The following is a 26345-nucleotide window of genomic DNA, read 5'->3' on the forward strand; positions in this document are numbered from 1 at the left end:
TTTTCTATGACTGCAGTAGTCCACAGCTGGAATGAAAAACTCTAAAACTCTTGGTTCAGAGATGATACCTTCTATTAGATCAGCTAAGACATTGAAAAAAAACCCAATTATCTTTCTTTCCAAGCTTTCGGGGGCACGCATCCTTCTTACAGTGCACAGTTTGCATTTTGCCCTTGTGTGAGGTTCTCCCTCGCTGCCCAAACTGTACCCAAACGCAACCCTTGCCCACGAGCAGTCGCACGAAGGAGACCCTGAGGTCCCTAAACTTTCTGGTTAAGGGAGAAAGCAGGGTAGATTTGCACCATTATTGACTAAATCAGAGAACTTGAGTCTAAGCTCATAAGCTTACTTCATCAGACGCTGTGAAGGGACTGTAAGAAGCAGAGCTGCTAAATAAAAAGTAGTGATTAAAATACAAAGGGTAGGAGAGTGGGGAGGAAAAAAGAGGGTGGGAAGGTAGGCAGGGCAGAAAACAGCAAAGCAGTTAACCCATGGGAAGGGACATGGGGATTATAAAAGATAAGCATCCGTAGTCTCTATTGAGACCATACTTAAATACAACCCTGGGTGTGGATACATTTCTTCCACAATCAAGCTTGTTTTTAAAAAGTGTTGTTACCTAAGAATAGCTGCCCTGAGGTCAGCGATGGACTGTCCAGGGAAGTTAAAATGTTCTTTCCACGGGATTGTCTGTCTTTCTGGTATTGATACCAGAACGGTCTTCATTCATTCTTGTGTGCGGGGATCACCTCCTCCATCCAGCGTAGGCGTCAGAGGGGCCCTGTAAGCAGGTCCATGATGTTGGTAGGGAGCAGGTAAATCAACCTTGGGGCTAGGAACACAAATGACACACAAACTGGTATAAGCAATCAGAAACTGGTTCACATCTGTAACACAAGAGCAGTTCAGTACATATAAACCGCTTTCAAAATGGCTGAAACCAGTTTAAGATAAACCTGGACAGATGTAGTATTAGATTGAACTGATTTAGGTTAAATCGATATATTGAACTTCTGTCCCAGATCCCCTCCAGATTCAAGTTAACTCGCAGTCCCCCAGCATCCCAGGATGCTTTGCATCTCCTCCACAAACCTCACTTTGGAGGGTGGGTGGGCTAAATAACCAAAGATTGAACAGATTCAGCCCTGGGCTTTTTCACTGTGTGTATTCAGCCTGGATATTATCATCCGTGTTATTTGGTCCACTGATGATGTGGTTAAGGGTGAAATCAGGGATCCATTCCCCTACGCTGGATTAAGAGCCAGATGTTTTCACTCCATCGTCCTTTGCAGAGCTAAGTTGGGGTGCCCAGTACACAAGTGAAGGGTCTCGGGAACAACTGGAAACCTGTTTTGTGAATCCAGACCTCATCAGCCAGTCCAAACTGCGGATCCTGTTGCCGTCTGCAAGCCCCTTGGGGCAGGGGCTGGGTCTTCCTTAAGACACCATGCTGTGTCCAGGGCATTGCTGCACTAAATAAGATATCAGCTATAAAAATCGCCCCTGTGAGAGGGGCCTCCTCGGGAACGCTCACAGGGATTGTGCTCTTACAGCTGTCAGGCAGGTGGCTAGGAATGGCAGACAGGCTGCTTGGCAGAGATTACACTACTCAGATATGACACGGGAAAGGGCTCTGGAGGAGCTCAGAAAGCACATATCTAGAAACATAGTGAAGAGAAGGAAGAGAAAAATAGCAACTGCAAAAAAGGAGTAACTTACTTTTTGGACAGTATCTTAGGTGCCAAATCTGTATGCAAGTACATGTATGCATCTACAGTCAATGAATGCTACACTCACCCACACACCAAGAGGGCAATTTCTAATACGTCTTACTTTTGCACTTGGGCGGTTTTGAACCACATCAGTTTGTATTCACAAAACAGTATTTGTATATACAAATCAGGGAATGAGGCATGAAGATCATTGAGATGCAGGCTCTGCAATACAAATAGGGACATTGCACGACTATGCAGGTGGTATAGGGAAGCAGCTTAAACACAAATACCACTGTAACATGAAAACATACAATATACTGCAAGTCTCTGTGATCAGTAGTATTATGTTGTTTCACTTCCCCCATCACCAGCCCTTGATCTATCCTTTCGCCATTTGGTCCAGGTTCTCTGAAGCAGAAACCATCACTTATTCTGTTTGTAAAGAGTATAGCAAAATAGGTGTAGAGCTTATGCTCTGCATCTCTGATTCAGTTAGCTTGTAAAAGTCCAAATCTACCATGTCCTCTGCTTAGCAAAATAAGGACAGCGGGTGTCACTATATAGAGACAGAAATAGTTAAAAACATGGCCTTACATGTAGACATATATGCACGGTATCCAGTGCCAGATTAGGACAAGCTATGTCCATTTTAAGAGGCCCCATACAATAAAAATAATCCATGAAATCCACAAAAGTGGATTTTCATGATATTTTAAGATGAATTTTTGTTATTTCTGCATAAATGTATGAACTCAATATGAATAATAACTGTGGAGCCATACACACATGCGCACACACACATACACACACATATATAGATATATGTATACACATATATACACACACACACACACACACAGAGGAATGAAAATGTCCAATTTTTTTGTCTTATTTAGAGGCCCCTTATATTGTGAGGCCCTAAGCTGTAGCTTAAGTAGCTTAAGCATAAATCCAGCACTGACAGTACGTGTAGCCGGTAATTAGTAAGACATTCAGAAATATCAAGTAAACACGAGACAAAGATTTTCCCATTTTTTTTTGCATGCAAAAGGAACAATCGGCATCATGCCTGAGGAAGTGGGAACATCTTTGAGTTTTAATGCTGGCTCTCTGTTGAATATTATTCTTTTGGAGGGGAAACCGATGACAAAGAACAATAAGCCTGCCAGCTGTTGCAAACAGCCAACATTGAGTATGAAGTCATTTTACTGTGAGCCCAGCAGTTCCCCAGTCTGCCTAGGGTTTGTTGGGTTGCTTTTCTTTTTTGGGAGAGGGGGTAGCAATGGCTGTATTAATTAGATGGGCTTGATTTACATCAACAATGTATGCTACTAGCATAAAATTGAAATTATCTTCTGATTTTCCACTTCCCTGTCCACCTTTTATTTTCACAAAGTGTTTTCATAAGGGAAAATTATTCTCTTTCTTTGGGGCCTGACTGAAACCCCCACAAAAATCAATACAAGTCACTCCATGACTTGCATTAGACCGTCAGAGAAAAATCAAACATCAGGCATGCCACGGAGGAGTGTTTACTGATTGTTTTCAAACAGCCGTGCCTTGGGTTCGGCGACTTGCTGGTTTTAGCCAGAGGGCTAGATCAGGTTCGGCTTTCCTGAATCCCAAACGGGCGCAGCTCTTTATGAATAGCCGCATATCAGACGACTCCTGAACAGGTTGTGAAATATCTGAAACCCGCTCTGAAAAAGGCGAGACCGGCAAAATGACGATGTGGCCGCTTTGCTGTGAAATAGGTCACATTTCTTCCAAATCCCTACCCTGAAGCAGCGCGGTATTTTAAATGTTCCCTCCAGGTCCTTCTGTGAGATGTAATTACAATTTACAATTGCAATGAAGTGCTGTCATTAGGCATTTCCACAGGCGCATTATCTCAATGGCTGCAACTGGCCAAGTACCGGTCTATATTGACCAATTGCCAGTTCTATATTGACCAGCAGTTCTATATTGACCAATATTTCTGCTGCCCTATATGCTGTCGCATAGCCGACCTAGCTTGCTTGAAGCTGTTGCATACACCACGGCCTTTCCTTGACTCCCTAAAGGACAAAGCACGGTGTGCATTGGCACAGACTTTGAAGACAAGTTCTCAGCAGATGGATTTTCCTTGCCAGTTCTGGCGTGGTTTGAAGTGAGGAGTTTCATGGGAATGGTTAGATAACATCAGTCTTCTAAAAATAGTCGCAATTCAGGAGGCTAGTTCTTCCAAAAGGCAACTGGCAAAATATGCAGTCTAATACAAATAGTTACCATCGTTTTTTCCTATGCTCCACAATGCCAAAGCAAATGCCACCATTATGTTTTAATTTTCCATTAACAGGAGGGAGATTTCCTAATAAGAAAAGGATTATGGTATTAAAGACCAAAAAAATAATTCCCCCTCCATGTCCAAAAAAACCCCAAACAGCCAAAGAAAACCTCTGCTCCCCCTCCCTACCCATACTGAAAAAGCCATAGGTCAGGGGACATCTTTGCATGTGGGCCCCCAAAATCTGACCACTGCCTCTCATGGCAGGAATCTCAGCATTAGGTTGTCCACTTCTGTGACTTCCTTTATAGCAGCCTGTCTAGCCGTTGCTTTAACTAGAGGCAGGCACATGTCCGAAGGTGCTTCACCATAGGCCTGGGGCTCAGACCAGACTTTGCTGTCACTGATGTAAAATCAGGAGGCACAGCACTGAAACCAGTGCGAAACCAGTGCAAGATCATGCCGAGCACCATGGCATCTGCACATCCAACTAGGCTCTCATGCAATGTCTCATTCTAACCCCAAGCCAGAGGTACTTGAAAACCTAAGTACCTCTGTTGCAGCCCCAGAAGGAAGCAAAGTAAGGGCTTTGTGCGAACGTAGTGACCTCCTAACGCTAGTACGTGTTAGCGGATAACCCTTGCCTGAAAGGGACTGGGTTTGCAACACCGCAAGGGCACTTAACATACACTAAACTGCTTGAACGGGTGTCTGCTTGCTTTTTAACTGAGGTTAGTAAGAGTTAAGTTGAACATGTGATGCTACCTATGATAACACTGGAAAAATTGGGGGGAAAAGGGCTGGAAAAGCCCCCTTGTTAAGATATCTTGGGTGTAGAAGACCTAGACCGAGTTCCCTATTCTGCTCCAAACCGCAGACATTGCTTAGACTGTCTGTGCTCCTGCTCCCTGTTTGCATCACGAGGACAATAGCACTTCCAAGTCTTGCAAGGATTGTGAGGTGCACAGGTAATTAGGGCCAGATGGACATATGGGCACAGCCTGATTCAGCGTCTGCTGAATCCTGCGGTCAGGGCCACATTCAACCAAAAAACTCCCATTGAACTCAAGGAGGAAGAACTTGGTCATCGCCGCAGGATCTGCCAGCAGGGCTAATTCTGGCCTAAACAGTGCCTCCGGAGTCAAAACCTCACATTTATTTTCCCAGCTTTTTGATTCAGCCTTTTCTTTCTCTCACTCTCCAAGGTTGCCGTGCAAATATTCAGTCTCTCTTTCTCTGTTTCTATTTAGTTCTCATTCTTGTTTGCCTTTAAGTGAAATGAGATCATTTGCTGCAATTCCCAGAATTATCTCAGAAAAATAGGAGCTGTCTGACATCTCTCTTAAAAACTGCATTTAGGCGAGAGGGAAAAAAACCCCCAACTTTTAGCCGTGAACATTTGAAGATGATTAGAATTCAAGTCACTTCCCAACATGAAATGTTTTCCCATCTCAGAGGGATCAGACTATAATACCGTCATCTTTTAAATTAATCATTTCTCCTTCAGATTTAAATTCAAATACGTTTTGGCTTTAAATTATTATTTTTCATCAACGGCGAGCGCTTTCCATGTTACCAGGCTATCGTGAATGCCTGTGCTGAATGAGAAAGGACTTAGGGCTTTTTTATGTCAGGACTTGAAAGATGCCAGGTCTCCTTTAGATAAATATATATGTATTTTTTATTCCTAGGCTATATTTTTAACTGTCGATATTCTTTAACATTTCAGCTACTGTGGGAACCTCTCTTATTTTTAATATCTGCTCTCATGCATTAAAACCCCTGCAGACAGGAGGCGAGGTGCGCATTAGGACCTCTGAACTTGTACATTTGCATGCATGATTTATCTTCCACTGAATCATTGCAATGTCTCTGTTACAGGCTTGGATAACGGCTTTGATACAGTGAAGTTATACATGCATTTAAGCAAGATCACCTATGTTAAGAGGTGGGAAAGGGGCCATCATCTCCTCCTCGCACCCTTTTATAGGCTGCTCATGTCATGGGCTCTGCAAAGTGGAGCACTGATGAGCTTCGCCAGCCCGCTCCAAGAAGACAGGGCCGGAAAGGGGCTGTGGGGAGTGGGAGAAGCCTTGACGCCTTCCCCTGTTGCACCGGCAGGCTTTGCTGCTGCAAGAAAAAAGCCCTGCAGTAGATAAAAGGCTGGCATGATTTACCTATAAAACAAAGGCATAGTTACAAGTTGACCCCTTTCCTGCTGTTGGAGCTGCAAGCCTGCAAGGCATCCCATCCTCGAGGCAGACAGCAGATGCCGAGATACACTAAGCATGAAAAGCCACGCGCCGCCCACCAAAGCAACGTTGCCCGTCGTCTTTGATGCAAGGCTTGGAAATCATAGCCACTGGAAACTCTCTCCTTAATTAGGGACAGGAAAAGCACTAAATGTTTGCCACAGTTTGATCATGGCAGAGGCACGCTGTTAATTAGCAGCATGTGTTGTCGCAGAGCATCGCTCGGCCAAACCCTCATCCGGGTCAATGGGACGGTTCACTCCAAAGATGGAAGGCCGTCATCTCGGACACTTGCTCCCTGTATTTGGGGGTCTAGTTCAGATCCGTCAAACCTGGTGAGAGTTCAGAGCTGGGAAGGGGATGCTACAACATGTCATAATTAACGAGGGCCGAATGGTGCTCACCACACACATGCTAGCAGTCCTCGTTGTAATCCGTTAGTAACAAGATACGGCTTAAAAGAAAATAAGATTTCCCACATCGCATGCAAAGAACTTGCCATTAGTCATATTCAAGTGACTAAATGCCACGGAGGGGAAAGAAAAAGAAAAGCTCAATGCTAGAACAGCTGGAAATCTCCATTGCTGGGTAAAGGACCTCAAATTATTTTTCTATCTCAAGAATATTTAGGGCCAGCTGGGGAACTGCCCAAAAGAAAAATTAACTGCTCTTCTGAAAGGAACAGCTTGCTGTAACTGCTGATGACAACCCTAAGGGAGGAACAAAAAGTGATTGTGCTCGGTCTATCAAAGGCCCGTGCCCGGCTTCCTTCTGTGAAAGATCATTTGCATCACTCGAGCGCCCGCATTGGTGACTAAATCTGCGTGTTTAGCATTGCATGATGCTCCCTTTGAGCACCACAGTGGCACACGCGTGTTCAGACTCTGCCGACTCCAGACGGGCTGTGCATCATTTCGTTTCCGCCGAGTTGCAAGTGAGGAGTCCGTGCGAGGACCTCCGTTGCCGGAGCGCATTTCAGCTCGAGAGCTCAATGCTTCACCACAACACGCATTTCAGCAGGAGTCTGACCTGGGAGCAAAGAGTTGCATCTATTTTCCACCCCGTTGAGGCTCGTTGAGAAGAGAGAATCACGTTCTCCATGAAGTCGTCTGCTCTCTCATCCTTCTCTCTCTTCCTGGTTGCAGTGGGGTTTGGGTTTGAGAATAAATCAAGACCATTTTTTTCCCTCTTTTTTGGAAAATACTAATTTCTCACGCTTTTTCAGAGCTTTGTGGGGGGTAATTACATTGGAAGAGCAGTTGATGAAACTCAAACAGCATGTTCTGGTCCTGGAATTCAGGCCCAGCTTTCAGGGATTAGATGTCCTAGGCTAACCTCAGCTGTTTGGCATTAGTCCACAATTTGGCTATGGCAGGTGAAGGGGAACAAAGGGGTTTCTCTCTCCTCCCAAACTTTTCCCCCTTGCCACACATGACAAATGTGCTTTCAATTCAGACATGCACATGTCATCTCCTGGATGGCAGGGTAAGGAGGCAAGAAAGAGGAGGAAATGGGATAAAAGGGTTGTTCCTTAGTTTCCAATTCAAAGAACATTTCACAATCAAACTCAGCTGCTAAAACCTCAACATCCAGCTCATGGGTAATGAGGGGAATTAGGGCTGGAGTTTCTAAAACTCCTCAGTGCCCTGATAATGCAATGTAACCATTGGCTAACCCAACTCCATTCGTAGTTGGAGGTGTTTGTAATGGAAAGCCACTTGCTCTGATCTGATTATATGCTACCCTAGTCCAGACTCCAGGCAGCATACAGATGCATTTGAGTTGGATGCATTGCACTTATTATTTCACTGACAGACCTTCCAGAGCAAAGAAAAGGGCATTATTTCAACCTGGTCTGGATATCAAAAATGTAAAGGTATCTATGTTCAAAAGGAATCAGGACTCATGGTAGAGGTGATCTCTTATATTAGACCAACTAGATTTTTGCAAAAATAAATAAATAAATAAAATTCTTTGCAAAAATCTAGTTGGTCTAATAAAAGAGATCACCTCTACCATGAGACCTGATTCCTTTTGCCTCTTGACCAGTGTGGCTACAACCTGGATACCTGACTATGTTCAAAAAGCACCTATGAGCCAAAGCACCACATTCAAAATGGTCCATAGGCACTGAGCAATTGCTGTATGCCTGGAACATTTTAATCCCAAGATTCATTGTTTTCACCTTGTTTACAACAAGTGGGTCGTAGCAAACAGCTGGTGTGCGCTGTATATCTGATGGCAGGATAAATTAATAATGGAAAAGCATGATGGTTACTTGCAGTCACTCCAAATGCTCGCTGTGCTTTCTGGATGTACGTGACATGATAGGCTGCAGGGCAGCGTGGATCCGAGAGGCTCTTTCTGCTCCATGTGTAGGTTTTTGTGAATAGCCATCAGCTTGCAAAACACATGCAGTAGCAGGCAGGGATGCTGAGCTTTACTTCCGACTCACTGGGCCGGTAGCACCGCTCACCTCCATGATGAGGTTATAATTTCCGCAAGGCAGCATTTTTCTTTGCAAAGAAAAGAGCGCGGCCCTGCCAATAGGGTTCAGGTTGGGCTGCTGATCCGCTCCCGTGGAAAAATGAACCACAAATAATGACACAGGTACCTCAGCCGTAAGCAGAAGTCTAATGCAGCACATCTCAGGACCATTTACCTTGGAGATGCATCTGCTGCGTACCAGCCAAGGCAATTAAAGCTGTATCTCACTTCCTAGCTCAGCTGAGGAACAACCTCTTCCTCTTCCATTCAGGGTGTGGGGGGAAACACCCACCGCTCCAATAAATCCCTAGGAAAAAGAAGCACCACATCTACCAGTCTTAGAGACTCCACCAGGTAGCTAGCACCGCTGTACCCATTTTAAATCATTCAGATGATAATTCAAAATCATGCCGTTGCTGCTGCCAGGTCAGAGATCAGCATTTCTGAGCCTGGTCAATTCACATATTGTAAGCTCCCCGAACACAGCGATGATGCACCAAAGTTACCCAGGCTACAACCATCCAGACGCCGAGGTCTGGTAACCTCACAAAGAGCAGCTGCAAAGTTATCAGATTAAAAGAAATATTAAACAAGAATATTCACCTCAAATTGCCATCTCTTCTCCAAACATTACCAGGGCTCTGGGAACTGGGTCTTTGGCAGGCAAAACACCGTTTTGATATCATTTCAAAAAAATATAGGGAATCTTTCGATCTGTTTGAATCCTGCATCAACAAATCGGCGTTTTGAAATTATTTCTATTAAAATGATTTTTAAAAGTTCAGTTCCTCCGCATTCTCCCCATGACAGCGTGAGTGCAGATGTGAAGGGCAAAACCATCCTCTTAAGTGCCTTCATTTCTTCTGCACCTTATTTACACAATCAAAAAATGGCAGCAGCATGCATATTATGCTTCCTTCTCACATGCACATCCTACAGCTGTATTGTGCCGACTTACAAGTTGTTTTCTCACATGTTACATGGCCAATATAAGAAGCTCAAAAACGCCCAGAAAGTGCAAACACTCCCTGTGCCTGAAGAAGAGAGTTTGGACCCAAAAGCTTGCAAAAGAACGATTTTTCCAACTATTTAATTGGCCAAAAAAGATATCACAATTACCCAAAGAACCTTGTCTTGCTACCATACAGGTCTTAGAAGATGATGGTTCAAGTTCAGATACGCTATTTGGGGTACTAAACCTATCGCATTTCAGGATCTTTCTAAAAACGAGAGGAATTTTCCTTGTGAGAAGCAAACTGAACAATCACTTAGCCCCGATATAAAATCTTTAGTTACCATGGAGGTGCTTTTCATTGCAACCTTATATTCTTACTGAAATTGTGATTGGAAGAATAATGGAGGTCAGAGGCTCTTTAAAGCTGCTGTACTTGAAAGTGCCCTTATTGCCAAAATCATCCTGAAAACAGATTCTTTAAAAAGTTAAGCATAGGCTTGTATGTCTAATTGGATTGGGCCCTTTCCACAGCATCCAGGGTTTTGTGCAGTCAGTAGAAAGCAGGTACTCGCTCTATGATCTGGGCATTGAGAGCTTAAAGGTGTCAGACGAGGCATATTTTATTGAAGATATTTTCTCTTCCAGGGTTTTAGGTGTCATGGGCAAAATGATAGTCAGTAATAATACACCTGGAAAACATTAGCCCCCTTTTTCAACCAGCAAAAAGGCACATGTGAACCTGAACAGCTGTAATTTATATCATTATTGCTGATGAAGTTAGTAACCTTTAGCAAGGAGACATGGGATCAATAGCTGGTTTGAGGAGACGCAGCTGCTGGAAACCTAAACAGGAATGAACTAGGAAGCGAGGTGTAAAAGGCAATAGCAGAATATTTAAACCAGATGAAAGCTATAAGGTGGGTAAAGTGACCTTGAAAGAACTAGGTAACCAGAAGGACAGAAGGGCAACAATGATTTATATACTTGCCTCGCACAAATATTACAATGTTTGTTGAAGGGTGCAGTAAATTATGAACAAAGTAGAGCTTTATTAGATTAATGAAAAGCGAATTTATATGGGAAGGTTTGCTTCTTTGGAGAGTAGGTAGGGGAAATGAGTTCAGTTTAACTCCTTTGTGTTCAGGCTCAAAGCTGCCTTTGCTGGCTTTACTTGGGCTTTACAGATGTGTTCCCAAATGTGACACGCGTGGACCTCCAAAAAGCAGGAACTGAACACGGTGCTATTCATAACGAGGGAAATCCTAAAAGGCCGAGCCTGGCAATTCTCCCAGTGATCCCAACAGGTTTTGGTCCTCCCCCAAACCCCATAGGACCCAACGGAAAGATCTCCATTGACTTCCACACCATTATTACAGCATCATTGCAAAGTCTCGGCTGAGACGAGGACCGCGTTGTGCTAGGTGCTGTGCAAAACAGTAAATGAGACTGTCCTTCCACCAAGGACTTCCTGAACTGTGGGAGAAGAAATGAAAGCACAGAGAAGTGATGTGATCTGGCCACGACTGCACAGAGAGTTTGTGGCAGAGCTGGCAGCAGACCTCCATCAGGCCACCAGACCTGCCTCACCCATACTGCATCTTGTGTCGTGGCTTTTGGATCAGACCCTTGGATATCAGACTTCAGTGGTGGCAGGGCCAAACCCTTTAATTAATGTCAGTACACTTAAGAGTCAGCCCGTTGCTCTTTGCAGCACCACGCTGAATTGTGCATGGGTTTGCTGGCTTATTTTTTTAATGCAATAATGGAAGCAACCAAACAAACTCTGCCTTAAACACTTAAATTCAGCAGAAGTCAAATTCCACCCACAGAAGTGACTTTGCTAAATGAATCCTCAGGCTGCTACTTTGGTGGCGGTTGGATCTTTGTCATCATATATAAAACTATATGCAACATAACAAGGTCATAGTACATGCTCTGGTCAAATTTGGGGAATCAGCAATATCTATAAGAGAGCTGACGTGTCATATAAGGGATCAGGGCACAGTATATTGTTGCCAACCAGAGCATGTCCCGTGGGGATGGCTCCATTATTTATTTAATGCAGGTTTTGAACCTTAGGGCCCCTCTACATATGTAGGTAAGGGTGCGATGAGTTCCAATGCATGATCCACATGATCATGCCTCCTGTCATGCCAAAGCATAAGATCCCATCACAGCTTATTGCCATCCCAGGCTCTCCCTGCACTGGCAAATAGCAGGATCCCACAACACACACATGTAGCCTGTGCCCCCATGGCTGGGCGACCCCAACTGCTGCAATCTCCCAGCCGCAGGGGTGCAGCAAACACCCCAGCTGCTGTGCACTGTTAGTCCTGGGGGCACAGGCTACACGTGCAAATTAAAGCTGGATAGAAACCAGCTGTAAAGTCATTACACATTTTCAAGCAATAACTTTATAGCTGGTTGCATCTTGTTAAGGCACCATAGCCAATTTCCAAGTGTAACCAGTCTAAATTAATTGTACAATTAACCAGGTAATTGCACAACAGATGTAACGTAGAGTAGGCTTTAGTGTAATGAATTTTAGTGACTACTTCTGACCCAGGAAAGTAGTAGTGTAAATGTCATTGGGAGTCCAACCCTAAATCTAATTAAGTCACTGGCAATCATCTTAGACTTCAACTGGTCTTGGACTGAGCAATTCCTATCAAGGCTGAAACCCAATAAAGATGAATAGCCACATATACAGTGGTTCTTATTGCTGAGTGCTGTTTCTAAAAGACCTTAATCAGGTAAGATGAAGAAGTCAGATCTCTGTGTAAAGATACAGATAGCATGCTAGGATTTATACTCAGAATAGCTACTTAACTGGGAAAAATAGGAACTTTTTTACACACTTGGAGATCTGAAAGAATCAGTGCATGCATGTGCACGCTTACTCCCCACCCCCAGCTGTTAAAGAAGGAAAAGTGAGGGATAATTCAGAAACTCTTATAGTGCAAGTGTGATCCTTAGTTCCTTTCCTTGCTTAGGTTTTCACTCCTACCCATACATTTTGCTGAAAACGTGAAACATGCTATTAAATCAAGTCCGACTCCCTTCTCCCCCTCCCAAAATTTTTTAGGCATCAAGACCTTGCCCTGAATAGGAGAGAGCACATTCTGTTTGAACTCCATAATTCCTTCATAATTATTTTTAGTAATGTTCTCTTTAATTCTCCGTGGGCTCCTAATGAATTCAAGAAATCATATGGTCTCCTTGAATTACCTGCTGTAATTTCCCACAGGTGTTACCCTGGGTTTGGATGGGGGTCACGCACTTTCTTTTCCATTAAAACACCTCTCTATCTGGCTTTCCACGTGTGTGATCTCGACAACAAAGTTCCAACTCCGAGACTTCCAAGCCCCTGTCCCAAAAGCCCCAAACGTTTCAACTCCAGCAAAACTTTTTCTGCAGAAGAAAGTAACAAGCATAAATCAGTATTGGTATGATTTAGCAGCATTTAAAAGGCTCTGAGAGCAATCAAGTCCCATAGCACTACATGATGCAAACACACAGTCAGAAAGTGCTCAGGTCCTAAAGGGGCGTCAATCTAAAAAGAAGTGGAAACAAGGACGAATGGGCTTGGGTCACCCACCAGGTTGGTGGCCAAGCTGGAAGGAAAACATGGATCATTTGAATAGCAAGGGATGCTGGAGCCCATAGGATCATCCTCTGCGAAGGGCACTCTCTTAAGCCGAACTGGCCATGTCCCGGGCCCCTGCACTGGTGTGGAAAGAAGATCGAATACAGGAGAACCGGTGCTGTTCTCCTGCCCATAGGACCAAGACCAGGGTCTGATGGAGAAGCAGAGAGCCGGCCAACCTCTCAGCTGTTTCTTCTCGGGCAGGTGTCAATCATAAAGCCTCCCACCGTACTACAGGCCTGTCTGCACGCCTGCTGTGCCCCACTTCGGGCATGGGCGGTGCAGCCTTTCCAGGGTACATCTAGGTGTGGGTCATACAGAAGCTGCATGTTGAGGCTCCAGGGGTTGGCCCAGCATCACAACTCCATCACCCTAAAGGTACCAGAATTGCATGCACATCACTCGGATTTCTAGGGACCCTGACAGACGTTACACTTACAACGTGATTACCTGGTTAATCATGTCTCAAGCAGTAACCTGGCCACACGTTCTATCAATTAATGGCATGATAAAATAGGGAATAAGCCACAAAGTTATTACACAAAACATGTGTAATAACTTTGTGTGCTCCAGGGGCTGGGAGTGCACCTCAGCTGACTGGGGTCGTGGGAGCACAGGGAGCCAAGATTTCTACTTGCCAGCAATGGACATCCAGCATCACGTCACCCTGCAGTGGTAACATGGGGTCCATGGCTCGATTCCCACGATTGTGCCTCCTGCCACGTGCGTGTGGCATGGCAGGAAGCACAGTTGTTGGGATTGTGCATTGGATCCCATCGGGCTTTTTATTTAACATCTGTCAGGGGCCTAGGAGACAGCATTTCCCAACAAAAACATTGCATCAAACAAAAAAATATTTAAGCTGGCTCCACCTCCCCATCTGATAGGGATGAAGAAGATTTTTGTTTCCATTGCTAAACAAACAACAATTACCAATTGGTCCAGACACAGGATACTGGTGCCCTTGGAGGGCCATAAACTTTATCAACCCGCCCCATGACCTCCAACTCGACTATTTAAATAATTGTAAATCATTTCTGTCCAACCTAAACATTTTTTTATCCTGCTCTGACTACTGTCGCTCTGTTTCTCAAAACTTGTGTGGTGTTGAGCTCCTTGATCACACAAGAATTGTAATAAATTCTGCTTAATGCTTTAATCCCAATCTTGCAGCTATATAATTGTTAAATAGCTACTAACTGTGACATGTGTCCAATAAATAGCCACCTAACCACAGTGTAAATAACATCAGATTTATTCCAATATAGATTGCAATTAAGTTAGTTTCTCCCAGTAAATCTGTTTAAATATCTGTAAGATGGACCAGAATGGCAAAACATATTAAAGGGATTTGCTTTTGGAATAAGACCACATGCAGTATTTTTTCCCCATTTAAAAGGCAAATTTGAGCATTCAGGAAAAACACTAGCATTGGTGTGTGTTATATGGGGGGGGGGGGAACCGAGCTGAGGGAACTCTTCTTGCACAGACAGCAGTGTATTTATTCAAGTAAAATATATATGCAAAAAGGGACAAGCATAGTTCACTGCTGAAACCGAGCATCTTTGCACATTATGATTTGCGTGTGCAATATGAATCCTTTTACTCCACATGCAAGTGTTCTCCATGTGTATAAACCTGGAATGGAAAAGTTTTCTTAAGTATGAAGACAGCGCTATGCCAGTCCATTTGCGTGCATTATACAGTATATGGGCCCTCTGCACTGGTCTGTTTTGGAGGTCGTTCAGTGCACGTCCCTATGAGATAACCACTCAGCACTGATCTTCCTCTGCAGACCGAGCAGATAAAGGTGGATCCAACCACAGTGAGAGACGACTAGATCTGCAGTGCCCAAAGGATGTGGGGAGGACTCAGGGTGGGGGAAGAAGGGGTTAGGAGTGCACACTTGTACAGGTGCTGGGGGACCAGTTTCTCAGAGCTGAGATTGATTTTGGCTAAGGTCAAGCGTGACTGGGGGCATCTGAACTCCCAACTCTCTGGGCCTGGGGCTTGCACATAGGATATGGGCCGTGTCTGGGAGGAAGGATATTGGCTCAGTTGTAGTTTTATGGCCCATGGATCTTTGTAGACATGGTCATTGAGCTTTGCTCAGCAGCATTTGGAACTAAGTGGGCACTTGGATTAAACCACCCCCCAACACACACACTAAATAAGATATTTTAACCCTGTTTTTCAGGTCGGAGGAAAATTAGGCATGTGGGAAGAGACAAACTTGAAGTAACAGGCTGAGGTCTGGCACGTCCAATTAAGATGCTGCTACAGCAAATTCAGTTTTAGTCTAAACATTTTAATCCAAGTTCCAAAACAGTCTGCATGAAAGGCCACAGAGCCACAAGGACAACGGCTCGCTCACCAGCCCCCAGCGGCTCTTATCGTACTTTCACTTATCATAGTTTACTTTCTTGGACATTTACACTCTAGGGCCTGCTTGCTGCAGAACAAAGCAATACAATGGATTATACACTGATTTGCTGCAAATTACTTCAAGGACATGGGAACCTTTTTCAATGATTTCCACTCTCTGTCTGTTGCTGCGTGATAGGCTGCAAAGGTTAATTTGTTTTGAAATACCCATCTCTGTTTGCATTACTGATCAACCCAGCAATTATAAATGTTAATCTATTCTTTGCTAGCCTTAAATTCACAGATCCAGGACATGGGTCTAAATAAGAATTCCACTCCTCACCTTGATTTATTAAGTCTCGAGTGATATCCACAACCTGCAGAATCAAAAAAAGTGAAAGCATGCTACTTTTCAGAGGGCTTCATCAAAGAACTTTAAAGCAGGGTGTATTGATTAAAAGCTAAGTGATTTAAAATAGCCAGTTTTCATTTCAATTTCAGATCAGAAACCAAGCAGTCTTTACTTAAATCATTAATTTTGATTTGTTTTACAGTTGTACATTTTACACATTCAGAAAGAAACGTTGCTAACCCTTAAGAAATATTGATTTGTAATATGAGGTAGCTTAAGCCTGAATCTGATACAGCTCTTTTCACTAGTCAGAAAACTACAATAAACACATCTTTAAGCAATGGTATTAAATGAACATCCATTTATTCAAGGTTCTTATTTGTTGTGTTTTATCATGTTTGAAAATGGTGAATGACATTCCTTATTTACTAGATGATTGCTTTATATGCAATTTGTGTCAAGCTGCATTTGGGTGAAAATTGGAATTGAAATGAAAAAAAATGCTGGAAGTCAGCATCTTAACATCATGTTAGTTAACTAACACAATCTTAATGTGCATGAAACAGAAGTTGACCACAATATGTTTTGCTTTCAGAACTAGCTAGACAGAGGAAGCATTATCTGTTCATTATAAACTGAATTGGTGCTGTCTAGAAAGGATGACCTCCAAAGATTTGAGAGGTAGTAGATCTGCTTCCCATACTTCACTGTCATGGTCAATTGGAAAAAGAAAACAAAAAACTTCCCTGCTTTCTCGCTTCTCAATTGAGTTTACAACTTGGAATGAGCTACTTGCTGAACTGAACTAAGCTGAACAAACTAAAAGGAAGAAGATGCTCCTTTGGTGCATCTACACTTGTAAATAAGCGCAACTAAATATAATGTGCATTAGGCAATTTTTGGCAGGCGTCTACACGTGCAGAGACTTGGGACTAAAGTTAGTCCCTCCAGTCCTGCCATGTGCCCCTGTGGCCACCAGGGGGAGCTCCAGCTTCCGGCCACATGACTGCCAGTACTTGGGACTGACTTTAGTCCCAGGTTGAAGACCAGAGAGGTGGCCAGCCAGAAGCCCTGGGGCTGGGCTCAGGCAGGGCCCCTCGTGGCCAGGCAGACCCGGCACTAAAGTTAGTGCCAGGTTGCATCTACATGTGCATTAATGCGCCTTAATTAATCATGCCTAAATTCGATACCTGCAGATATCAAATTTAGGCACAATTAGCCTAAAATCACCATTTTTAATGTGCATTAAGGGTGTGTATGTGTAGATGCACACCCTTAATGCACAATAAATTAGGCTAAGGCACATTAACACATCTCATGTAGACATGCCCCCTGTGTACCTGCACAGCAGACTATAGCTGGCTGGTTTATCATTACTTCAACACACTCCAGTTCTGGATTTCTTAGCCAGTGACTTCCCCCAGGAAAGTAGACTGACTTTCTTTAAAGTTACAGCAGCAAATACTTTCTAACTGGTTATTTTTCATTTATGTTAAATTGACGTTAAGAGATTGTAGTAAATTTAGGACTGGGTATTACTGATCATAATTCCAAATTTGATTCTAAATTGGTTTGTTTTTGAAATTGGCCTCTCTATTACTGCAACGGTTAACAATAGGAATCATGACTTTCAAAAGACAGACAGGATCTGGATCAGCCTTAAGTGATCTCCATGACTGGAGGTAGGACTTTTGGGGGGATTTGCTTAGCATAGCTGTTCTCACTGATATGGTTCCTCTTGTCTTCCATATAATCTCAGACTCATTTAGGGCCTAATCCTGGCAGGTACAGAGTTCCCTATACATTGCAGAAGGGAGTCCTTGCCAGTGACACTCAAATATATTGCAGTAACTGCATTAATAAATCAAATCAACAGTAATCCAAGCTTGCTGTGTCTTCTATCTACTCCGCTGTCCATTTTGCAGGGAGCATATAGTTAAAATAACAAAATACTCCAATTCACTAGATGCTTTCTGGTTTAAATTGATGCTAGAAATAAGGTACTAATTGTAGTCAAGAGGATAATGAACACTTTAGCAAAGAAGTCTTTAGGACCAGATGTTTTTCTAGAAAGATACAATCTTGTTTCTTAAAGATTCATGAGGCAATTACTAAGTACAGTTCTGTTGCCTTCCACCCTATGAAGTGGTCCAAGTAGATGATGAAAGAGGTCCTTTCTGACTTAGAAAGTCCATGAGTCTGACGATATAAGAAAAAGCACAGTTGACGGTTACGGCAAAAGCTTTTTCTGCAATTCAGATATATAAGGTGCAATGTTAAAAAGAAGACAAGAAAAGGACAATGGATCTGAAAGCACTCCTTGAAAATGTGGTAGGAAACACTCAAGAAGTCTTCCCCTAGTTTTCTGTGCTGTAAGCACCTGCCGTCTAACAAAACCTCAGTGTGTTTTTTCTTCGGCATTCGCAGAAAACATCTTCCAAGCATGCTCCTTGCATTGGATTTCAAGTGCCAAGGCCAGAAAAGTGATTTGCTTTTATTGCAACGTACACCCCCGTATGCTGTGTGATCCCTTATGCAGCATCTTTTAGAAGAGCCTCAAAGCATCCTGCAGGTAATTCTCACGTCACACCTGCAAGACAGACAACTACGTTTCATTAATGGATAGAAGAAAGGAAGTGTTCGTGACAGGGTTTTACAAAGTCATCTGCCATCATAGTTTTTGCTAAATGTGCACCTACACCCCGCTGAGCTACAATAGCATGGTGTTGCACTCGGCGTAAGTAGCTCTGCTGAGAACAAGGACTTCATTCCTGGTTTTGGAGCTCAATGAGTCTCTGCCCAAGTGACTGGCATGAAGTTGCACAGAAAAGGCAAGGAATAGACTGAGAGTCTGGTCTCCCTCTCCAGCAATTAGGCTGTATTTCTACTACATTTAGAGTGAGATGTTTTCCTTTAGAAACCTCAGCTCTCCTGAACACAAAAAAGCCAGCAGCTCAGTTGTGAACACCTGTCCAGGAATTGTTTGCAAACCCAAAATATTCAAATCCAAGACAGAGAGAAATGGCGAGTCTAACACAGCTATCACCTACTGCGTGGCAGACTATGATCTGTACCACCTGTATGCTGCAAAGATCTCCCTCTCCCATCTATATCCATACCAAACAAGCTTCCGTTCACAAGCGCCATCCATTTTCCAGACAAAATGCTAAGTATAAGATACAACGTCACAGAAATTAGAGCTCTCCAAATAGTATTGGAGTGGGGAATTTCCTTTATATTCCTAGAAGGGGAGAAAAAAAGAGCAAAAAAATAAAAATCTGAGGTTCCTATCTTTGGGGAGGGTCCCTACCCACAGGCTCCTCACAGTTAATCATCTCGTGCACCGTGTGGCTTTGGCAGCCATTTCTGAAAACATAACCAGTGCTATTGGCTGTGTCCAGTTTTGGGCTCCCACTGCAGAAAGGATGTGGGCAAATTGGAGAGAGACCAGTGGAGGACAATGAAAATGGTTCAGGGGCTGGGGGACAGGACTTGTGAGGAGAGGCTGAAGGACCTGGGCTTATTGGGCGCCTATAGACATGCAGCAGGGCTGCTTCGATGCGCTGTAATTACAGCGCGTCAGAGCAGACTTGATTAATCAAGTCTGCTGGAGCGTGGCAGACTCCAGAGTCACATGTATCAGCATCCCTGCGCTGAAAAATGGCAGCGGGGGCGCTTTAACTAAAGCTTGTCAAACGAGCTTTAGTTAAAACACACTTACAGCCATTTTTCAGCACAGGGATGCTGATACACGTGACACTCTAGGTGCTTTAATTAAAGCAGCTTTTAGAGGAAGGAGTCTTCACGTGGTGAATTTGATCTACCCCACCCCTCTCAGAGTCCAGAGGGACCTGGGAATGGCCACCCAAAAGTGGTATCTCCATGGGGCCACTGCGCTCCAGCTGTTCCCAGCACGTCTGGGTGACAGGGAGCCAGGCAGGAGACAAGAGCAGCAAGGATTTCTCCGGAACTGAAGATTGCAAAATTTCATCTCGGTCTGATCTGAAACTCGGCTCTGCTCTACTGACAACTACATTGTTAAGAAATCAGCAAGGTGGTGGAACTAATCAAAATGCTTCAGCTAGCTGGATACTTCATCTCGTGTGTGGGATGGAGGAAAGAAGAGAAATAAAATGAGCTGACAGAAAGGAAACTGAGAAGCTACAGCACACACAGAACTGGCCCAGAAATCGGATTTCTAACCTCTTTATTGGTTCCTGGCCTGGCTCCCGTTCCTACCAGATAAACTTGTAGTCAGGAGAATGGCGCAGCTTTGCTTATTAGTGTAATGAGGTCGTGGGTCATTCTGGTGCTATCAGCCCTGGATTTCGGAAGAGATCATCCCCATAAAAGCCTGGGCTGGGGAGTGGGAGGGGGAAGAAAGGAGAAAAAAAAAAGTATTTTCTTCTTACTGTACAAGAAGTTTATATTGGGAAGCAAGGAGAAAAATGGATTTTTTTTTTTTTAAACAAACAAGTCTTGAAAATGCGGGCTTGCTTCTCAGGTAGTGTAAGTGGGGACAGCTCCACCGAAGTCCGTATGCCACTAAATTTGCAACGACTGCAATGGAAAAGGTATGACAACCCTTTAGCCACATGCCATTGCAGCTAAGTCCTTCCACTAGGAAATGCAGGTAATCTCCTCTCACAGGTAGCAGAGCATCTTTCTTCTCGCCTGATGGGGAAAAATGTTCAATGCAAATAAAAATCGCCCTTCCTCCGTGAACACTTCATCTTTCTCTTTCTCTTTGGCATGTTCCTAGCATTTTTCTTCATTCAGCAACAGCTGTGCATAGTTGGTCAGACACTTGGAGTTGTTTTTCAAAGTTTTCCTAAGGCTTTTCTGGTCCCTTTTTCCTGCAAGGTGCCCAAACATAAGTCATCCTGTTGGCTTTATAGGCAAATTAATTCAGAACACAAGCCTCGGAGCTGGCAGGTAATTAGTTAGATGGAGCTTAGAGTTGAGCATTTCTCTTTCCATAGCAAGGGCATCTGAAGGGTGGCATAGACATTTTTGAGCTCACCCATTTTAATCCACACTCTACATTTCCTATAGCACAGCTCTTCAGCCAAATCCTATCCTTTGTTATTTGTGTAAACTTCCTCCAGGAAGTCCACGGAGGCTGAGCATGTAATGAAAGGCTGGGTGCGTGCCTTATATCCTACCACATGCACAGAACTGGATCGTCCAGACCCTTCCTGCTTTCACTGTGGACGTGGAAGGACAATGATATTTCTGAATCATTCCTACTTCATGCAATACCTGTTGAAGCCCTCAAATGGGCCTGGGTGTGGGGTTTTTATGGAGGGGATTCTTGGGGCTATCCTGAGATGAGAAATGAATGCTTCCTTTGGTATTTCACCAGTCTCGCACCGTGGGCACCACGCAAGTCATCAGTATGGGGTGGGTGCTTACAGCGAGCAACCAAACTCATGAAAACCCAGGACCCTCAAAGCAATTGGAGCTTGTGACCCAGGGCCAAGAAAGGCTGGATGTGATAGTCCTCGAGTTGACAACCCAAAAATAATCACAGATGGCAAAAGGCCCTGTTGTCCAGCATGAAGGAGTATCATGAAGTTCAGATAATGCCCTTTTTTCTCTAGTCCTGGCTTGATAGGACCACTGCTAAGGGCTTATTAAAAATAAAATGTTCTTTGCAGTAGAAATAAGGGTAAATTTAGGATCTATTATTTTATATTGAAGCTGAAACCAAGTCCTTGATCCGATGGCCTTTTGGGATAATATATGTAAGGGGTAAGGGGGAAACTGGTATTTTTCTAGTAAATTTTTCCTCTTTCGGAATGGCCTTTGCTCTTACAGTTTGACCATCAAGCCACAAAGGGCACTGCCAAAATAAAAAGCCACGGCATATCAAAAGGAAGTATTTTGGCCGTGGGGCTTGTTCTGCTCACATTCACACACCATCCCCATCCTCATACGAGCCATGCTCCCTTATTGGGAAAGGGACTGAGCGGGCAACATGCTAGGATCCTGATCCAAAGTCATTTGATGTCAACTGATGTCTTTCCCCAGCGTGGAGACACAAAAATGAGCTGGTTGGATCTCGCGTTCACCTCCAGTGCAACAAGAGTTGGGTCAATTGCCTGGATCTATCTCCGTACCGAACAGGATGGTAGGAGTCATTACTCACATGGCATCTCCCTTATTATCCTCTAAAATCATAAAATCCTCTAAAAAGATAAAAATCATAATCCTCTAAAAAGATAAAAATAGAAGTATTGTAGCTTGGTGCAGGAGGGGAATTCGTGCCCCAGCTCCCACTGATAATCAAAGGAAACTCTCTCGTTGACTTGAGAATTCTCCTGCCTGAATTATACCCAATTCATTTCATATATTATCATATTGAATGTATTCCTGACATTACTTTGCTAAGATCAATCAAGACCTATTATAGCCCTGATCCTGCAAAGATTTCTGCATGTGAATAACCTTCTCACCTCAATTATCAGGAATAGTCATGTACTCAAAATTACTCACAGAGTCAGGGCCCATAGCTGGGACACAGAAGCAAAACAGCTGAGGAGCAGTTATGTATTCTTACTGGTTTGTTTTGCTGGGAGAAAAAGAAGAGGAAAGCTTGAATGGATACCGGTTTGGTGCACTACACCGGCTAATTCTTTTAATCTACTGGACCCATCAGCAAAGGACTAAAATGAAATGTTTTTTTTCTCTTGTGTCTCTATTAATAAGCTTCATTATGGTAGCTATTCATCAGTTATGGTGATTGTCATCCTGTAAATCACTGCATAGTCCATTCTCTTTTGGAAACTGGAATAACTGAAACAACCCAGCATCTCTTTTCAGCTCAAGAAACTTTCCTCCTTAGCTCATCCTCAGAAAAAGGTCCGTGGTTTGAAAACAGACTAATCTGCGTGTCAAACCCATGTTCTGGTCCGTTTGGCTTGCTGCATCCAGTGGGATGCTTCGAAGGAAAAACATTTAAAGAGTATGCTGGACTTGCAGAACAGCCTGCACACTCCAAGCGTGGCCCTTCAGGGTTTCTCTTTTGAAGATGCTTGCAAACCGAATCCTGCAGTTCATTTCATTAGCGTAGGGGAGGACAATCCTTCCCCCCCTAACACACAAACTGAATTTTACCCCAACTGAAAAGAGCTACTAAAAGCAATCATTTATCTAGCATGCTCCACTATGCCCATCTGGTGCCAACAGCAATACCTATACATTTCTTTAATTGCTACACCTGAAATCAAGCACAAAAATGCATGTGATAATGATGATATGCAGCTATTATATAATTTTCTGTCTTATTTTCAGTTCCTTCTGCTACACAGCTCTGTAAACACAACAGGTATATGCTTCCGAGGAGGGCAGGCTTCAATGTTTTATGCACGATGCTCCACGAGATGCTATACACTACATGTTTTATGCATGATGTTACATGATGCCTGATCCAGCGGATGGGGCAATGGATCAGAAGGCAAGAGAACGGGGATGTATTGGCAGCTCCGACACGTGCTTGGCACAGGGGCTTTAGGCAAGTTGTTGCACTTTAACATTCATCTTTTCTTCCTGCCACCCTTTGTCTTATTTCAACTGCAAGCATTTGCCGTGGGCAAGTGCGTCTGGTGCCTCACGCAAAGGAGGCAAATAAAACCACCATGTAAAATACATGGATAATAACATCCATGTACAAACTCATATTTAAAACATTTCCCAAGCATAAGAAAGAGGCCAAATTCATTTTATGAAGGGAAGGAAGAACACGGAGTCAAAATGAACTGACACAAGTAATGCCATAGCTATATCTGCAGGAATAGGGGATATTTTTGAAGGCTGAGGTGACATGCTGATCATAATCCGATTTGTCTGTTCTGTTGCCTTCATGTGCCCATTGGGGAGGCCGGGGGAAGAGAGACCCCATGAGCACCCTTCAGAATCAGGCAGGAAAACCACACAGAAATCTGAAATGTAACTTAAAAAAAAAAAATCAATGTGAAATCATTTGGTTCCTATGGTTAAAAGCAGCCACATATCTTTTTTCCTTCAACACAAGCTTAGTAGCCCCTTGGGAGAAATGATTATGGTTAACATTTTCATAATCACTTGGCTTGCTGTAATGCATCTTTTTGTGAAAGGTGGCATTTTGTTTGCCAATTGACATCTTTTTTTTTATGGTGCTATTATTTCCTTTACATTTTCTGCGTGGATGTGTGTAGACCTGGTAATTTGTCTGCTCAAAGGGCTTTCTCCAACTGCTCTTTCTGTTGTCTGCATAATATCTAATGCTTCCAGTGCTGTTCCTTGAATTACGGCAATTGCCTTAAGTATTTCTGCCCTCTCCATCCTTTGTGAAGATAAGTCAGTCATTGCTTTAAAAGTGGACCTAGTACTTGTAAAAGACTTTATGCTCTTCAGGATAGCACTTGAATGCATGCTCAACATCTGAGTGTATTCTTAAACCCTTCTGAAGTCAGGCATGGGTAAACTGGGACTTTAGCTAGCTAGTCCTTCAGCATGAAAGAGTATCCTGAAGTTCAGATAATGCCCTTTTTTGTCTGGTCCTGGCTTGATAGGACCACTGCTAAGGGCTTATTAAAAATAAAATGTTCTTTGCAGTAGAAATAAGGGTAAATTTAGGATCAATTATTTTATATTGAAGCTGAAACCAAGTCCCTGATCCGATGGCCTTTTGGGATAATCTCTTAACAGCAAATCCTACATCCCTAGGAACAAGTGGAAAGTTTGAGTACCAGAGCCATGCAGACCTGGCTGTCTTTGCTTAGACCTCTGACTAGCATGAAGAAAAGGATTAATGATTTGGTCACCTGTAAAGGAAGAATGAAAATGGGAAACCAACCAATCATTTCACCAAAGCTACTAAGCCCACATAGCCACTATACAATCTCTTTACAGCATTGTATAGGAAACCATAAGTACCAGCAAACCATGTTGGATTTATAGTGGGGAAACAAAAAGGGGCAAACAAGAAGTGTGTGTGTGTGGGTGGGTGTGCGCACATGCATGCACGCTTTTCCTAAAACTATTATATTTCTAATATGGCCCTGGGTATGACTGTAAACTGCATCCGACGGGAGGGCCTGGTGGCAACGTGGTACTTCCAGTTTCACAGCTGGTGCTTCCAGGGGGTGCAGGGTCGATCTCAGGGGGTGCACGTGCACCCGCGTGCACCCCCTACGTGTTGCCAATGCTCACTGAGGAATTAGGCCATCAGCAGCAGTTGCTATTTGTTGCTCTCTGGCAGAAGCTACAGCCATTGAGGCACCGAACATCTGGACTCGGGCTGGCCTTTGGATTCAGTCTCAATGATCTAAAGTGGGGGTGGTAGGTCTCGAGTAGCCTCCACTTCTCCATACTCTTGCCTAGGTGTACGTGTCAAAGGTCTTGGTGTGATGCTTGCCGGACTCTGTACAAAGTGCATTCATCAGGCACCTGACTACACCTCTTACACATACACCGTGATCCAGAGGATTGACGGTTGCCTACACCGTATTTCTATACTCTTGGGTTGCCTAGCTCTTGCTGAGCGTTCCCTCTCATTCCAGTAAGTATTGAAAACAATTCCGTTTTTTGAGAACAGGACTCTGGTGAAGATAACACCGTCAAGATTTTCTATACAACAGAAAACTGAAACATATGGAAAATTGGTTTTGTTCCAAAGCAAAATAGTCTCAACCAAAATGTTGAAATAAAATACGCCCCCCTGCAAATTCAAAAGGTAAAACAATGATAAGCAAAACATGGGCACCATCAAAATCAAAAATGAACTATTCCAACTTGCTACCGCCGAAAGTTTCGGCAGAGCCACACAACATTTCAACTTAATCAAAACCATAGTTTTTGATTTTTTTATATATATATATATATTCCAGCTATTTTTATGTGTGTGTGTATATATATATATATACACACACACACACACACATATATATATATATATATATATATTCCATATATATTTGCGTGTGCGTGTGTGTGTGTGTGTGTGTGTGCGCGCGTGTGTGTATATTTTTTTTTTCCAGCTATTTTTTTTGATCAGTTCAGTGAGATTTGACTGCACTCCTCCTAGTTTACAGTTACAATGATCGGGATTAAGTTCACTCTCTCGGTGCATCTTCATAATTAATTCCTCCTTTGCTCTTTATTAAGGATTTATACTGGAATTACTTAAGACATGTATTTCATATTCCCTCAGACCAAGCTGTCCGAAGTTGGAAGCCCTTTGTATTCCCTCTTGCACTTCCTCTCGCAACCATGTTGCATCCAAGTACGGCTGTAATTATTACCTATTTGATGCTTTCCAGCTTC

General features: G+C 43.4%; 1 long non-coding RNA gene across 1 annotated transcript in view; it reads right to left on the minus strand.

Annotated features, from left to right (window-relative positions):
• Positions 1 to 26345, minus strand: part of LOC132244516 (uncharacterized) — a 152532-nt gene that overhangs the window by 13086 nt on the left and 113101 nt on the right. The window contains exon 3 of the long non-coding RNA XR_009456072.1: positions 620 to 832. This is a non-coding gene — a long non-coding RNA (uncharacterized LOC132244516). The remainder of the gene's footprint in view (positions 1 to 619; positions 833 to 26345) is intronic.

Source organism: Alligator mississippiensis, chromosome 12 (assembly GCF_030867095.1).
Source record: "Alligator mississippiensis isolate rAllMis1 chromosome 12, rAllMis1, whole genome shotgun sequence".
Taxonomy (NCBI): domain Eukaryota; kingdom Metazoa; phylum Chordata; order Crocodylia; family Alligatoridae; genus Alligator; species Alligator mississippiensis.